The sequence below is a fragment of the Equus caballus genome, chromosome 1 (genome assembly GCF_041296265.1).
Source record: "Equus caballus isolate H_3958 breed thoroughbred chromosome 1, TB-T2T, whole genome shotgun sequence".
NCBI classification, from domain to species: Eukaryota; Metazoa; Chordata; class Mammalia; order Perissodactyla; family Equidae; genus Equus; species Equus caballus.
The window spans coordinates 174657672-174674721 of record NC_091684.1 but is presented as its reverse complement, the minus strand read 5'-3'; the positions used below and the strand labels follow the sequence as shown (position 1 = coordinate 174674721).

The following is a 17050-nucleotide window of genomic DNA, read 5'->3' as shown; positions in this document are numbered from 1 at the left end:
GGAGCTCAGAAGAAAAATGTGTGGACTGAATTAAGATTTTGATAATGCTCATGTGTTTCTAGCTATAGGAGAATCAATATCTTCCTGGTGGGAAGAGTGATGCTAGTAGATGTTATTTATCTAATGATCAAAGGTGCCTAAAGAAGGAACTGAGGATGTTGAGCAGGGAAAAGAGCAGACCAAAGTGGGATGGGTGGGTATGACAGAGCTGCGTTATCATTTGAAGGACTGGCACAGGGAAGAAAGAACTGATCAATAGTGCTTCTTAGATAGTTATAAGACCAATGGGAAAGAGCTATGGGGAGACATTTTTCAGCTCAATTTAAGAAAGTATTTTCAAATACCCAGAGCTATCCATAGATGAAATATACTGCCATAAAAAATAGTGAATTTCTTAACCCTAGAGTTATTCAGACAGAGGATGGAAGATCATTTTGCAGGAATAGTGTGGAAAAAATTCAAACATCAAATGGGGGTTAAAGTAGATGATACTTCCGACCCTGAAATATGATTGTTCCTGTCCTTGATGAAAATAAAGACGAACTTCAGGAAAACCAAGAGAACTCTCAACAGTCAGGGTCAGAGCAAAAGCCAGATGATTAAATGCTTAGGGATGGGATTAAACTAATCACTGCTTCTAAGCCAAGTCATATTAGAAGAATATGTGCTCCTATACTTGTAACCAGCCTTATTTATGACAAATTATTTTGCTGAAACAAAATGCTTTTTGTTTCAGTTGAATTTAAGTGCAATCACAATTTACTTAAAGAGCCTTCTGGGAACAAATTCCTCTTAGAGTCAAACTGGCCAAAGTGGAAAGAAAATATTTACAGTACTGAGATGTTTCCTTTAAAGCTTGACAAGATAGAGTATAGTATACCGAAACCCAGACACGGGTGTGCAGTGTGCAGACCAGAGATGTCTCTAGGTATTTTCCACGTCTCTGAGTATAAATGGGGATAAACGGAGATTTAGAAAATTTGAGAAGTCACAAAAAGATATACCACTGTAGTCTAAAGGGCCACACGTGGCACCTATATAGAGAGTCAAACCCTAGCTATGAACTCTGTTCCCACATGTGACCTCAGAAGTCTCTTGGATAAATATCTTCAGGAGAAATGGCTGGATCATAAGGAGGTATATACTTAACTTTCTAAGATTGGGGAACTATATCACAATGTCTTCATTTTAAAATTAATCTTGAAATCAGATAGCCTTTGTTCTCCAACTTTGTTCTTTTTTAAAGTTGTTTTGGTAATTCTCAGTCATTTGCACTTCCACATGAATTTCAGAATCAGTTCATCAATTCCTAGAAAAAAAGCCAGCTGGGATTGCATTGAATTTATAAATCAATTTGGGGAAAATTGACATCCTAACAATATTGAGGCTTCTAATCCATGAACAAGTTATATCTCTCAACTTATTTAAGTTTTTAAAAATTTCTTTCAACAAAGTTTTGCAGTTTTCAATGTATAGGGCTTTCATATCTTTTGTGAGGGTATTCAAATCTCTGACTGTAATTGTGGGTTTGTCTACTTCTCGCAGTTCTATCAGTGTTTTTTTTTTTGAGGAAGATCAGCCCTGAGCTAACATCTGCTGCCAATCCTCCTCTCTTTGCTGAGGAAGACTGGCCCTGAGCTGACATCCATGACCATCTTCCTCTACTTTTTATATGTGGGATGCCTACCACAGCATGGCTTGACAAGCGGTGCCATGTCCGCACCCAGGATCCGAACTGGTGAACCCCGGGCTGCCGAAGCAGAACGTGCTAGCTTAATGACTGCGCCACCGGGCCGGCCCCCGTTCTATCAGTTTCTGCTTCATCTATTTGGAAGTAGTGTTATTAGATGCATAAACATTTATGATTGTTATATACTTTTAATGAATTAACCCCTTTATCATCATGAAATGACCTTCTTTATTCCTGGTAATATTCTTTACTTTGAAATCTACTTTGTTTGATATTAATATAGCTCCAGCTCTCTTTTGATTAAATAGCCTGGTGTATCTTTCTCATCTTTTTTCTTTTAACTTACTTGTGTTTTCTATTTAAAATGCATTTCCTGTAGGCAGCACGTAGTTGGATATTGCTTTTAAAGCAATCCAATCTCACAGTCTTCAACTTTTAATTTGAGTGTTTAGACCACTTACATTTGAATTTGGACTGAAAGTTAGATGATAATGTTAAGATGAATGTGGATTTGACAAGAATATTGGATTGATGTTAACATTTTCTTCAAATTCAGTCAATTTGTCATCCATATTAGCTAAGGAATATTTAAGTGGATTGAATTTTTCTATTGTCTTCTTCCTGCAAATCACTCAAGTGAAAGTGACATATGTTTATGATTTAACATTCTTATTCTTAGACTTCATGGGCTGCACTTCTGTTTTCATTTTCATTGCAGCATCAACCATGCCCACATCAAAAGAACTTCCTTGAAGATTAAAGTTTCTTAAGTTTGCGGATGAGTTTCATATATTAATTTGGCTGCTTCCTGGTAATAAAGAGAATGCCCCTGTAACTCCCCTGTGAGGCATCTTCAAATTGGACTGCAGGCATGAGTAACCCTGAGAAGGATTCCTCTGGAGAGCTAATTCCACTTCTGGTGTATAAATTCATGTCTGCTTCAACCACCCAAGTGGCGCTTCTCTGAACTGAGTGTGTTTTCCTAGCCTTATCTTTGTTTTTCCACTTCTTGGTCCCTTTAGGCTGGGACCAAGAAGTGGATAAAATGGTGGGAGGAGAGTGGAGTCAAATTGGAAGTGAGGTGGTGCGGGGTGGAGAGAAGGCATAAAGAACAATGTACACGGATCCATGGAGTTGTGACATGGACGTATGCATGGGCAACTGAGAAGGTTAGAGGGGCAGGGTGTCAGGCATGGTGAGGGAAGTGATGTGATGTGAGATAATAGAAAGGAAAATTGGAGTCTGCAGGAAATTCCTCATTGTTGGTTTTATGCGTGTTGGCATGACTATGAGATATCTGGGGTCACAGTAGACACAAGAAAGATGGAGGAGGAAAGAAGATGTGGTCTGCTAATAATTCCAATAATTCATTCCTCAACCTTTCACTTAGTGATAGTATGCTGTCATTTGACAACTTATTTACATGCTAGGGAAATAATGGTTCATCTAGGAAGCTAATAATGATCAGTTAGCATCATGCTTCCTGGTATTTGGTAGAGCGAGGGTAGGCAAGAGAAACCAATTCTCAGTCCCCATTCAAGTTTTGCCAATAATCCCAATAATGTCCTTTATAACAAAAGGATGCAGTTCCAGAATTACTCATTGCATTTAGTTGTCATATCTCTTAAATCATGTAGAAAACAAAAAGTGCAGTTATAAACCTCTGATACAATAATACCAGCTCTTATAATTGTCCATGTGTGTACTTTTGTTGAGATTTTTATTTCTCCATACAGCTTTGAGTTACTGTCTAGTGACCTTTCATTTCACCTAGCAGGATTCCCTTGAGCGTTTTTTTGCAGAGTAGGTCTAGTGTTCACGAACTCCCTCAGCTTTTGTTTATCTGGGAATGTTTTAATTTCACCCTTACTTTTGAAGGACGGTTTTGTCAGATATAGGATTCTTGGTTGACAAGTGTTTTCTTTTAGCACTTTGAATATATTGGCCCACTGTCTTCTAGCCTCCGAAGTTTCTGATAAGAAATCTTCTGATGATCTTATTGATGATCCCTTGTATGTGTGTCCTTTCTCTCTTGCTACTTTCAAGATTCTCTCTTTGTCTTTTGAAAAGTTGGATGATAACATGTCTCTGGATGAGTGTCTTTGAGTTCACCTTACTTGGAGTTCATTGAACTCCTTGGATGTTTATAATCTTATCTTTCATCAAATATGGGATGTTTTCAGCCATTATTTCTTCAAATATTCTCTCTGTCTCTTTCTCTCTCTTCTTCTAAGACTTCCATGATCCATATGTTAGTCTGCTTGTTGATGCCCCACAGTTCCTTTAGGTTCTGTTCACTTTTCTTCAATCTTTTTTTTTTCCTGTTCCTCAGACTTGATAATTTCCATTATCTTATCTTGAAGTTCATGGATCCTTTCTTTTGCCTGCTCAAATCTGTTTTTGAATCCCTCTGGTCAATTTTCATTTCAGTTATTGTACTTTTCAGCTCCAGGATTTTTATTTTGGTTTCTTTTTAGGTTTTCTACCTCTTTATTGATATTTCCATTTCATTCACACATTGTTTCTTGACTTTCTTTTCATCTTCCTTTAGTTCTTTAAGCATCCTTATCACACTTGTTTTAAGGTCTTTGTCTAGAGATTCAGAGAAGATGTGAAGACAGCATAGTTGACTTCCCAGGGTTCTGACATCCCCTTCTCTGCCTTCTTTGCCACTGCTCTGTACCACCTCTCTAGAGTTACTTCCTTCTTAGCTTTTGAGTACTTAGTGCCATCTTTCTCACTGTCCCCTTCCCTAATAACCTTAGAAAGGGTCTGATGTTAGTCATTTAAATAAAATTTCATTTTTATTCACTTCTTTCCAAACCTGATGATCATTCTCCTCAACTTTAAGCAATAACTATTCTGATTTCTAATTCGTTGTGCCTATCAAAAAGAAAGTAATCTGATTCTAGCTATTTGTGCTTATTGTAAATAGTTGATGTTATTCTTTAGGGTAAATTATTTTTAGCCACTGTGTTACTTCAATGAGACATTTTCATTTTTAGCCTTTTATTTATAAATGATGAACTGTTTTGTCCTCAACTTAGTTTGGATTGCCCCAAAAGCAGACCCTGAGACCAAAATGTGGGTGTAAGTAGTTGCCTCGGGAGGTGAACCAGGGGAGAATGATGAGGGAGTGGGGAATGAGACAAGGAAGGGAGAAAAGCCAATAAAGGATGAGTTTAAGAGTCAACTATCACTGTGGGCTAGTCCCCACTGCTGGGCACCCTCTGAGACATTGTATAGAATACACCCCAGCACTGTTCCATCAAGGGACAAGCAGCTGGAGTACTGATACACCAACTCCCATCCCTCTTTGATGTGGGTTGCTCTACAGGCACTAACTGCCCCCATGTGCAGAACCCACTACTGTGGCCAGATAAAGCCCTTAGGAAGGGAGACATAGGTGCTCGAGTTAGGAAGCATTCAGTGTGTATGGAAATTGTCCACTGAAGATGCTTGTGACTTCTATGTGGGCCAAAGGGGTATCCACAGAGTCTGCCACTTATCCTAACTTTCAGGCACCAAGGGTCTAAAACTCGTTGTATGAGAAATAATAGTTACTATCCTGGCACATATCTGTGGAAGGTTGAGTTGTATGAATGCAGGTAGATCAGATCTAGGGACGAGGATCTGAGGGTAGAATGAGGACCCTAAAGGCTAGTCTTTCCCCTCAAACATCTCTGGCTCCAAGGTGGTCTTTCTCTGTTGTGCAAAAGACTGGGGTTCAATTTCTGCTCATGGACTACCTATGTGTTCTCCAAGCATTTTCATTCAATCTCTCTAACTCTTGGATTCCTCAACTACAGAATTAATTAAAGATGAAAACTCAGGCTTACAGAAATGTTTAGGAGATAGTGCACATGAAAGCATTTAGAAGTGTGCTCAAAATGCATTTTTCTTTCCTTTCTTACAGCCCTCTTCCTTCCTGTCTTTAGCTCCTTCCTTTTTCCCAAGAATCTCAAGCATACATTTTGTTTTCTAGCAAAGCTGACATTATTTTAGCTGGTTTTAACAATAGTTTCATATCACAAGCACACTTCTGATGTCTTTTTATTATTTCTTGCAGGGAAGGTTTTGAACCAGAGTATGTATTTGGAGCACAGGCTCATCATTAGTAGAGGTATTGTAACATGGTGACCCCAGAGCCACATGGTGCCTTCACATCAAGAGGCAAGCCTGACTCTGGGCTTATGCCCCTCAGAGGTGGTGGTAGTAGCCAGCCACATGATATTCTTGCTGGTGATGTAGCTGGCATCTGGAGAGCACAGGAAGGACGCCAGTCCTGCACAGTCCTCAGGCCACCCCACTGTATGGAAAGAAGAGATGGGGCTGAGAGTGATGATGCCTTGCTATGAGCCCTGGACTCCTGTGGGGTGCTGTGAAGTCAAGACCCCCATGAAGACGATTGAAAGGCTGCAAGTGGAGATATGTGGGCTTTGCAGGGACTTTTAATCATCTCAGGGCTAGGCAGATCATCAGATCTCAGAAAGAGGAGTGGGTTTCAGCCTGCAGAGGGATGGCATGTAATCTTTTATCCATCATGGATGTTCTGAGGTTACGTTAATCCAGATCTAGAAAGGATACTGCCTCATCCACAATCTACCTCTGTATTCCATGGAGTCCCTACATTTGGACTCAGTCCCAAAAGGCTGAGTCCTCAAATAGCTGAAGGAAAGGTCAAAAGGTTAGTGCTGCTCATACAGATGGCTCCACATCATACAGACCTGTGTCTTTGTGGAAAGGCTGCTGGAGCATGCTCTGAGCTGGTCCCTCACAGAGGGCTGAAGTTCTGATTTTTCTGCTGATACCAAAGGCCACGGACCAGAACATCGGAACGAGAGACCACGCAGGTCCAGGTCTGAGAGTCCAGGTCTCTGTGGGGCATGACCTGGCAGGGAAAGGCATCCTAGCACCCAGTGGGGCAGGAGCAGGAGCTGTCCTTGGTCCTTACCACTTGCCTGAAGTCTGTGTCAGTGACTCCTGGCACCAGACAATTCACCTGGCTGTTCTCTGGTGCCAGGTCCACGCCAGGATCTTGGTGAGTCCCAGAAGGGTTGTTTTACTGACATTGTAGGCCTCTAGTTTCTGTGAAAAGAAAGGGAAGTAGATGACATATATGGAGAGGAGAGTTTCAATTGAATTTCTAAGCCTGTGTCTAGAAATATATCCCTTCAGCAGCAGCTGCAGAGGTCACTGGTAATGTTATAAGGGAAGGTGAAAAGGCTGCCATGCATGTCCTTTCTGGAGAAGGAAGATCTGAGCCAGGCATTGGTCAAATATGTAGGTGTGTCCCACCTAGCAATGGCCTGTCCTGAACCTCTCCACTTTTCTTGGCAAATGGTACTATGTCCTTTCTCCTAATCTAAAGCCATAGTTCATACTTATAGCTTCTGGGCCATACATCCTGAATGAGGAAACCAAGATCACAGAGCTTCTCCTGGGAAGAGAAAGAAGGGGTAAATATAGGTGGAGCCACATAGGAATGGGACAAATACAGACAGCCAGCGCCTGGACAGAAGTGGAGACTGTGAATCACGACAGTGAGCAAGAGGAGTTTAGGTCAGGATTAGAGTCCTCTCCTAACCTCCTCCAGCCTGTCACCTCTGTCCTAGAGCATCCTGAGGTCCAGGACCACCTTTTTGTTTTTATGCTATACTTGGGCACTCAATATTCACTAAGGAGTACTAGTATGGACACTTTTATGAAATATAGCCAACATTTGCCTTTATTCTAGACTGTTGATCTCTTTTCTGGCTTGAGGGTGTTCTACACCAGATACGCTTATGAGTAATATTATAAGTACTTCCCAATGGATCCTTTGGAATCTCAGTTCCAGAAGTTCCATGTTTCCCCAGCTCTGCCCCCAAATCCTCTGGAAAAAATTCCCTCAAGGATCCTCAATGTGTCCTCATCTACCAAGTCTAATGACCTTTGTTCAGACTTCACCTCTCTACCCTCCAGTCTCCTGTGACATCAAATATTGTAGACTAAAATTTCCTTTCTGGAATACCTGTTTGGTCCTCTTTAGAAATTTGCATTCCTGCCTCTCTTTTCCCCTCAACTTACTCATTACCTTTCCCTCAGTGTCTGTCTTTTCTTGGCCCACAAATCAAGATGCTTTTTGTTTTGTCCCTCAGGTGTTTTCTCTTCATGCTCTCTTTTAATGTAGAAAGAAGATGAAATAATTATAGTGAACAATCATATGATTTTCTCCCTTACTTCCTGAATAAGGACAAAAGTCCTTATCACAATATTCAAAGCTGTCCACAATGTCCAGCCTTGTCTCTGACCTCTTCCCTTCACTCACCCATGGTTCTGTGCAATATGCATGAAACGGGGACTATGGGGAAGATTAGGGAGGATGTGGCTGGTCCAAGAGGTAGGAGGCTTGAGAGATAAGAGTTGAGTGGGACTGGGAAACACCACTACTCTTGTTTTGGGCAGGCCATGGGGTGCTTCTGAGTGGTCAACCTGGACTTCCGTGCCCTGAGCTGCTGCAGGCCAAGAGAGACCACTTCCAGTTCCCCAATTCCACGATACTTGTAGGGAATCTAGGCCTTCTGGTTGTGAGGATCCCTCTTCTCACTTCCACTAGAATCCCTGCCTGGGGCTGGCCCCATGACTGAATGGTTATCTTTGTGCACTCTGCTTTGGTGGCCCAGGGTGTCACTGGTTGGGATCCTGGACATGGACCTAGCACCACTCATCAAGCCATGCTGAAGTGGCATCCTACAGAGCAGAGCCAGAAGGACCTACAACTAGAATATACAACTATGTACTGAGGAGCTTTGGGGAGAAGAAGAAGGAAAAAAAAAAAGAATCCATGCCTGATTTTTGGGCACTCTAGAAATCAGGAAATAATGTAAGAAGAAATAATTTTGTTCTCTTTAGTGACCTAGAAATATGAAGTCAAGCTTTCACTGTTCTGGAGAGACCACTTGCATTTCACTAATTCCAGGACAGCTGTGGGGACTCCGGGCACTTCTGTCTGTGGATCCCTTGTCCTGCTTCCAGATTCCCTGGGCACTGGAGATATGAGAGAATGACACTAATGGATAGAATTCTTTTGTTTGTTTAGCTGACCCAGAGTCTGAAAGTCAAACTCTCACAAGCCTGCTTCCCAGTGGGAAGGTCTAAGTCAACATCTGGCCCCTCTCGCTCCAGCTCCCTTGATCCATATTTGACACCAAATGACTCCTTCCCTACCCGCTTCCCTGCCCTCACTCCCTGTTCTCCTTGTGGGGCTGCAGCTGGCTCAGCAGCAGGGCTGGGGCCTTCACACTGACATTCAGGATTTGAAATCAGAGCAAATGAAGGGCAGGGGAGAAGAGACAGTCAGTCCAATGTGTGTTCTCACTGTATTAGCAAATATACTGCATTAGACCATGGGCGTGATGGCTTCTAACAAGGGGAAGTGGGGAGAGTGCCGGCTTTCTTTCATATGCATGGAGGGAGGCATCCTGAAGATGCAGGAATATGGGGATCAGGCTGAGGACTCCGCAGGCAGAAGAGCCTAGAGTCTATGGGGTATCCCCTTGTGTCTCCAAGGGCAGCAGTTGGAAAAGAATGTCCCATCTGAGACTGAAGAGGCACTAGCCAGCTGAGTCTGGGAAAGGCTGGGAAGGGCTGAATTGTGTACCCCCTAAATTTATACGTTGAAGTCCTAACCTCCAGGACCTTGTAATGTGACCTTACTTGGAAATAGGGTCATTACAGACGTAGTAAAGATGAAGTCATGTGGGAGTAGGATGGGCCCAAACCCAATATGAATGGCGTCCTTATAAAAAGGAGAAATTTGGAGGCACACACACATACACACTCACACACTTGGAGAACACCATGTGAAGATGAGGGTAGAGATTGAAGTGATGCTTCTATAAGCCAAGGAACACCAAAGACTGCCGGCAAACCACCAGAAGCTAGGGGAGAGGCATGGAACAGATCCTCTCTCACAACTTCAGAAGAAACCAACCCTGCCAACACCCTGATCTTCGGCTTCTGACCTCCAGAACTGTGAGACAATAAATTTCTGTTGTTTAAGCCACCTGGTTTGTAGTACTTTGTCCAGAAGCCCCAAGAAACTAATGCAGCTGGATTTCAGGGTTATAGCCTTGGGCATTAAGCATCCCTGGGCAAGGAAGGGAGCCATTCTCTCTCTGTGCCCCCAGTTTGTCATGATTATTTGGTTCCACGTTGGACATTCCCTGCAGACTGGGAGCTCCTGGACAGTGGGGACCAGAACTGCAGCTTAGACACTCTTACCTCCAACTCACAGATAGAGAGTTGACTGTGTCTGTGAGAGGAAGGTAGACCTGTGAGAGGTGAGGACCAAACCTGAGTGTGTGAGCCAAGATGGAGAGAGGGTCACACAGATGGTGAGGATGATGTCCAACCTGCCCTGCGCTGGCTTCCCCAGATCTTACCTTGTCCCAGATCTGCTCACTTCTCCCAAAGGTACTTCCCACCACAGGATTGACCCCTGCCACACACACCAGGAAGCTGACACCCCTTCGGTGTTCCAGGGCCTGCGGGGGAGAAAGGGACAAAGAGGACCAGGGTCAGGGAGTGAAAGAAGTTCCCTGCTGCAGTGGGAGGTTGTTCCTGTTTGCAGTCCCTGGGGCAATGCCCAGTCAAATCCAGAAGAAGACCACACCAAGTGAGGATGGAGAGCCATCTCTCTTCATCAGACTCAAAACATCTCACTCTGCCCAGATCTGTGAATCTGTTCAAGCGTATGGAGGGCCTGCAGGGTGACCAATGCCAAGCACATGGTTGGCCTTAAGTCCTGTGCTGGCGCTCTCGATTAGATTATGGTTTTAAAATAGCCACTCTCCCTCACTGTGGCCACCAGCCACACACAGTCCTCAGCCTTCCCCACGTGGCACACAGTTCCCATCACACTCAGCCCTTCCCCATGCAACACTGCCACTGTCTGGTCCATATTCTGCTGCTTCCGGTGCTGACCACCAAGTGGCCCTTCTCCTGGGTCAAATGCTGGGTGATGACAAAGCCAATCTTGGGATCAGAGATGGAGAGGACGTAAAAATTCCACTTTGGGCTGAACCCCTCCCTTCAGGCTGTTCTCCTGTCTCTGAGACTGTATCCCCTGACACTGCCATTTAAATTCTCTCCAAGCCCTCCCTCTTCCTACAGATGGTCAGAGAACTAGGAGTGATTGGGTGAGTTAGGGAACAAGGCAGCAGCCCCAGGGTCACTTGTTACCCTGTGGATTCCCAATGAGGGTCACTTACCCACTCGTGGACCCTGTGGTCACAGCAACCTGATTGACCAATGTCCCCCTGCTGTTGTCTTCCCTGCTGGTGCTCCTCCAAGAGAGTGAGACTGCAAGGGACAGGAGGCCTGGGCCGCCATCTAAAACATGCTGGCCTCTGTCTGGTCTCCCTCTTGATGAACTTGGCCTAGAGAGGTCTCTGATGGAGGTCATGACAGATCCAATAAGGAACTTCCCACTTTCCCCCTTGATGGGCCCTCTCTAGGAGCTGAGTTCAGCATCCTCTTTCTGCAGCTGCCTGTGTTTCCTCACAGCCAGCCTCTGCCAGAACACTCCCCTCTGCCCTACAGGACTCCTCCCTGATCCCCAGCTCCTGGCTCTGAGATTGGGACACAATTTACATACAGCCGTGTTTTCTAAGTAACTAAAAATTGTTTGCTTTCTTTAAAATACCTATACATATTATTTGTGCTTTAAAAAAAAAATTCTTAAAACATTCTCTATCTCATAGTTTCCAAGCTGTTCTTGGTCTGAGAAGACTTTTCAAGAGCTAGGAAAGCAGAAGTGAGGTGGGGGCTGTGGCCACGCTTCTGCTTCTGCGCTTAAGCACGGCCGTGGGCTTGCTTGTTATTTGCTATGGGGATTGCTCCTCGCTTCTGCCTGCCACATCTTGCTGGGTGTCTGCTCGGCTGCAGTGTCATCTCCTGCAGAGCCCAAGCTATAAGGGCCAGGCAACTCCAGGGGCTGAAATGTTGAGTGAACTAGTCTGCATCCCTGTGCCAGCATGGTCCTAGGCTCAGGAGATGCCACAGCGAACAAGAGAGACATAGGTCCTACGCTCGAGGGTCTCACCTTCTAGTGGGGACGTAGTGAACGGAGAAGTACACACCACGCTGCCAACAGATAGGTGCCGGAAGAAGAATCATGCAGGCTGCTTTACAGGCGGGACAGAGGAGTCTTTTTGAGGTGGTGACTTCTGAGCGGAGACCCGAATGATGTGGGCGGGAGAGCAAGCCTTGTGAGCACTGGGACTCACTCCTGGTTGGTACAAAGTCCAGAGGTGTTTTGTCTATGCCACTGTCACACGTGTAAAAATAACCACAGTGCCACACACACACACACACACACACACACACAATGGAATGCTACTCAGCCATGAAAATGAATGAAATCTTGCCATTTGTGACAACATGGATGGATCTAGAAGGTATTATGCTAAGTGAAATAAATCAGACAAAGACAAATACTATATGATTTCACTTACATGTGGAATCTAAAAAACAAAATAAACAAGCAAAACAAAACAGAAACAGACTGATAGATACAGAGAACAAACTGGTGGTTTCCAGAGTGGCAGGAGGGGAGGGCTGGGTGAAATAGGTGAAAGAGATTAAGATGTACAAACTTCCAGTTATAAAATAAACAAGTTACAGGGGTGTAATATACAGCCTAGGGAATATAGTCAATAATGTTATAATAACTTTTTATGGTGACAGTTACTAAACTTATGGTGGTGATCATTTCACAATGTATATAAATGTTGAATCACTACGTTGTACACCTGAACTAACACAATATTGTATGTCAACTATACTTTATTAAAAAAATTAAAAAATAAAATGCCAGCAATTTTTCTGTTAGAAGTATAAGATAGGATTCATCTTTGGGGAGCAGAGGCTGTGCTTTATTGACATTGTGAAAATCTTTCAATGGGCCTTTTGATTATGTAAAGCCAAACCAAAATCCTGTACTAGAGTGGGGAGGTACAGGACAGCAAAGAAACAAACAGCTAAGCAAATAATGCGACAGTGTGTCTTCATTGTGAGTAGATTTGTCATCTCTATAAATGATTGTGTTTGGTGGAAAGCTGGTCTTAAACTCAGATTTTCTTTGTTTCCCTGGGCTCAGAAGAGTTGGAAGGTCTGAGTTCCCAGGTAGAGAAACAGCCAAAGGCCCATCTCTGACCCTGCAACTTTGCTGCAGATAGGGGGCGAAGGCGAGCACTGGTCAGTGGGGAATCTCCTGTGGATGGTTATAACCTAGGGAATGCAGATGCAACTAGTTACTGGTTTCCATTTTCTTTTCTGCAGTGTAACTTGATCTTGTTATTACATAAGCCTTAAGCAAACTTTTGTGAAATGTTACTCCTGAGGAACGTGGTAGCGTATCTGTGCCCAGACTTGGAAGAAAGTGGTTTGAGGGAAAAATTATCTGCATGGAGAAGCTAGTGATGAGGTGAAAAGACTGGCCTGTGGTAGAGATGAGCAGCAGTCCAGACCCAGGTGAGGGGGACAGGGGATTTGTGAGATCTTTAAGCATTCCTTGGGGATAATCAGAAATATCTGGGAGGGGAATCTTGGTTATAGATGGGATTTTCTATGAGTAAGCAGGATGGGGATTCAGGGAGACTCTTACTAAGGAAAGCATGATCCCTGGTCACTAGGGGAGGTAGGAATATCTAAGTTACATTTAAAAATAACTCTTTGACTACCCAATATTGGGCCATACACCGGTAGATTACAGATACCCAAATTTGGCAGGAGAGGTAGCTTTGGGTTGTGGCACAGCAGATGTCAAGTCCATATAACTGATGAAGAGAGAAATGGGAAAAGTTTCCTTGCCTCTCCATCTCCAAAATGTGCTGAGTACACTGAGGAAAATGCTATGGACTCAGAAAAGAAAGATCTAAACTCTCTCCTGCTACCAACCAATGTATAACTTTGACCGTGTTCTATGATCTCCTTCCCATCAATTTCCTCATCTGTAAAATGAAGTGACGAGTGATGATGAACGTCCTTGAGTCGTGTCCCATTCCAATAGTCTGTGATGCTGACTGTAAGTGGGAAAAAAAGCACAAGGCAGGCTTTGTCTCTTGGGTGGGGAAAGTGTGGCTTCAAGGGGGACTCTGGGGCAGAGATTTCAAACTCTAATATTTTAGAGGGTTCAGGCAGATATTTAAATAATAAAATGGGCAGGAAATTTAGATTTTTATGTGGATTTATGTGATTCCTTAATGTTGACAACTAATTTGAATTTTAAAACAATACTTTGGGTCTACAAAACAGTTTGGGCGTCTGTGTGTGAGGATGGAAAAGAGAAGGGGAGAAAGGAGGTGCTGGTGCACCGGGACGGTGCATTGGAGAGGACACAGAGACTTAGTCTTAGAGGAAAAAGAGTCCCTGTTCTTCTGTTACTGTTTGTAAACAGATGGGATTGCGGGGTCTTCCTCAGTCCTCCACTGCTCAGTCTCATGCGCAGAGGGTGGGAATATTTGTCTTGTACTGCAAGAACTTCAGAGTTGATGGCACAAATCATGTTCTCAACATTCTGCAGTTTCAAATACTTGGATTTATATTAGATAATAATTCTCTCTAGTTACCAAATGTCCTAGGGCTAGTCTCAGGGGAAGGACCTGGCATATACAGAGATACTCTCTTCTCACAGTCCATGGAAACGTTGGCACTGTTGTAATTAATCCTTCAGTTATCATGACACATGCAAGGCCACTGGTACCCGAAACCCTGTGAGTTTACCATCTCATCTCTCTCACAATCACTTGAAACCGTATTTCAGTTTATACAAATGTGGCCCATAAAACAAATCAAGATAAGCGGTTCAGAGTGGTTTTCTCCTTCCTGTCCGTTCTCACTACAATCAATGCTTACGACCATCACCATTCTTACCGCTGTAGAGCCTGTGAGATGACCATTGTCTGATAGGATACGAAGGGGTTGTACCTCTCCCTGAGGGGAAAAGCATGTGGGCAGGAAGAAGAGAGGGAGTGTGGTAGTTGTGGACCACGCACCTTCCCGTCTATTGCTTCTCCATCTTTCCCCACTCTCGCAACCCGCACTCTCCCTTCCACCCCTCTCCCTGTCAGACACTAACCACGCAGAAGTCGCCTTCTTGGAGTGGAGGGCACCTTGGCTGTGTGGATGGGTAGCAATGCTCACTGTGAGCTGGAGTTATGATGAGATGTGATTCCACTCACTCATCTGATGGCACTTCTAGGAGGCCTATCTTGTCCTAGCTTGTACTGAAGCAGAGACCTCTGTGTTTCCTGTTCGTCCCCATGGCCAAATCAGTGGTTCAGGCCCTTGGCTGAAAACCCATCTCCTTGTGAATTCTGCCTCCCCTCTTCAGCCCCAGCCTTGGGACAGAACTCACTCACCAAGGACCCAGCATGAGGCTTCAGCAGCCTCAGCATAGTTGGTGTGGATGGAGGAGACTTGGGATACAAGGGCAGGTGTGCCACGCTCTTTTCATCTTCATAAGAGCAACAGAATGAACTAAAGTATCTCCAAGGGAGAAGTCATGAAAACTGGGGCCTGGATTTCAGAGCTGGGATCTCTGGAGCATCTCACCTTAGAATGACGACCACTACTCCGAGTCTTCCTTTAGATCCTCAGGCCCAGGCCTTACTGACACCTTATTCATGAACGGTCAGACCATTGGAGAACGCCTCAGGCTTATGAACTTACTAAGATGGAGTTGTGGCCAGATAATTTACTCCCATAAATTTACCAACTAAAGGGTTGACTATGTCATGCCAGACAGTCGCAAACTTTTTCCCCTAGGAGAGTAATCTGACTGAGAACCTAATTCTTATTAGAAATTTGCTTGTGAAGTGTGGACTCAGTAAATGGAATTGGATTATGTTAGGAGACACTTTGTTCAAATTGATAGCCAATTTGTCACCCATTTCAGCGAAGAGATTTTCCAAAGGGGCCAAGTGTTTCCATTCTCTTTCTCCTTGCATGCTGCTTGAGAATCTTTTGCGTTTTTCACCATCAACCATGTATTTCAACCAAACTTTATAACTTGCTACAATTTTTCAAGTTTGTGTATAAAAATTTGTATTGCTCTAAATATCTAAAACTAATAGTAACAAATGTTGGAGAGGTTGAGGAGAAAAAGGAACCCTCATACACTGCTGGTGGGAATGCAAACTGGTGCAGCCACTATGGAAAACAGTATGGAGATTCCTCAAAAAATTAAAAATAGAAATACCATACGATCCAGCTATCCCACTACTGGGTATCTACCCAAAGAGCTTAAAGTCAGCAATTCCAAAAGCCCCGTGCACCCCAATGTTCATTGCAGCATTATTTACAATAGCTAAGACACGGAAGCAACCTAAGTGCCCATCAACAGATGATTGGATAAAGAAGATGTGGTATATATATACAATGGAATATTACTCAGCTGTAAAACAGAACAAAATCGTCCCATTTGCAACAACATGGATGGACCTTGAAGGAACTATGTTAAGTGAAATAAGCCAGTTAGAGAAGGACAATCTCTGTATGACTCCACTCATATGAGCAATTTAAAAATGTAGACAAGAGAACAGATTAGTGGCTACCAGGGGAAAGGAGGGGTGGGGGGTGGGCACAAAGGGAGAAGTGGTGCACCTACAACGCGACTGACAAACAATAATGTCCTACTGAAATTTCACAAGATTGTAACCTATCATTAACTCAAAAAAAAAAAAATTTGGATTGCTCTTAGATTTGCCACTTCTTGGTGACATGTAGAGTGGCTCTTAATCTCCACAGTAGGGTACCTCAGTTCAAATCGCATTCTACACTTTACTACCAGGCGGTTGACTCTTTTCATTTGCCTTACTTTTGTACATCAAAGAAATTAATCTTTTTGTCAGATGTGTTGTGAGTATTCTTTCTCAATTTGTTCTGCCATTTACTGAGCAGAAATTTTAAATTTTTTCACAGTAAAATTGTCCAGTCTTTCATGGCTTGGAAGATGAGATTTTTAGTCTCAAGAGTGTTGATTAAAATGTCTGAAGTGAAGGGAGAAGAGGGAAGTTGTTGAGGCATTTGTTCCTGAAGGGCTGAAGAACAATAAATGGGGTAGATTGTATATGCGTATTCTATCTCTATCTACCTATCTATCTATCTATCTATCTGTCTATCCTGGTGCTAAGCGAATACACCTTGCAGACCTCCAACTACAGGGAGTGTAACTGACTGAGGGCCCTGCTGCTGCACTCTGAAATCCATCATGGTTTCCTAGGAGGCCAAGCTTGCCCTGGCTGTTCCCGCCAATAACTGAGCACCGCAGGGACACTGAGGCAGGCTTGTTCTTGGGAGATGTGGGACTCCTCT

The 17050-nt window shown here is 43.6% G+C and overlaps 1 long non-coding RNA gene and 1 pseudogene across 1 annotated transcript in view; one reads left to right on the top strand and one right to left on the bottom strand.

Annotated features, from left to right (window-relative positions):
- LOC111768859 (uncharacterized) overlaps positions 1–3385 on the top strand; it is a 48419-nt gene extending 45034 nt beyond the window's left edge. The window contains exon 3 of the long non-coding RNA XR_011440542.1: positions 2409–3385. This is a non-coding gene — a long non-coding RNA (uncharacterized lncRNA). The remainder of the gene's footprint in view (positions 1–2408) is intronic.
- A 2471-nt stretch (positions 3386–5856) lies between these two features.
- The window catches only part of LOC102148308 (dehydrogenase/reductase SDR family member 2, mitochondrial-like), an 84953-nt pseudogene continuing 73759 nt past the window's right edge, over positions 5857–17050 (bottom strand).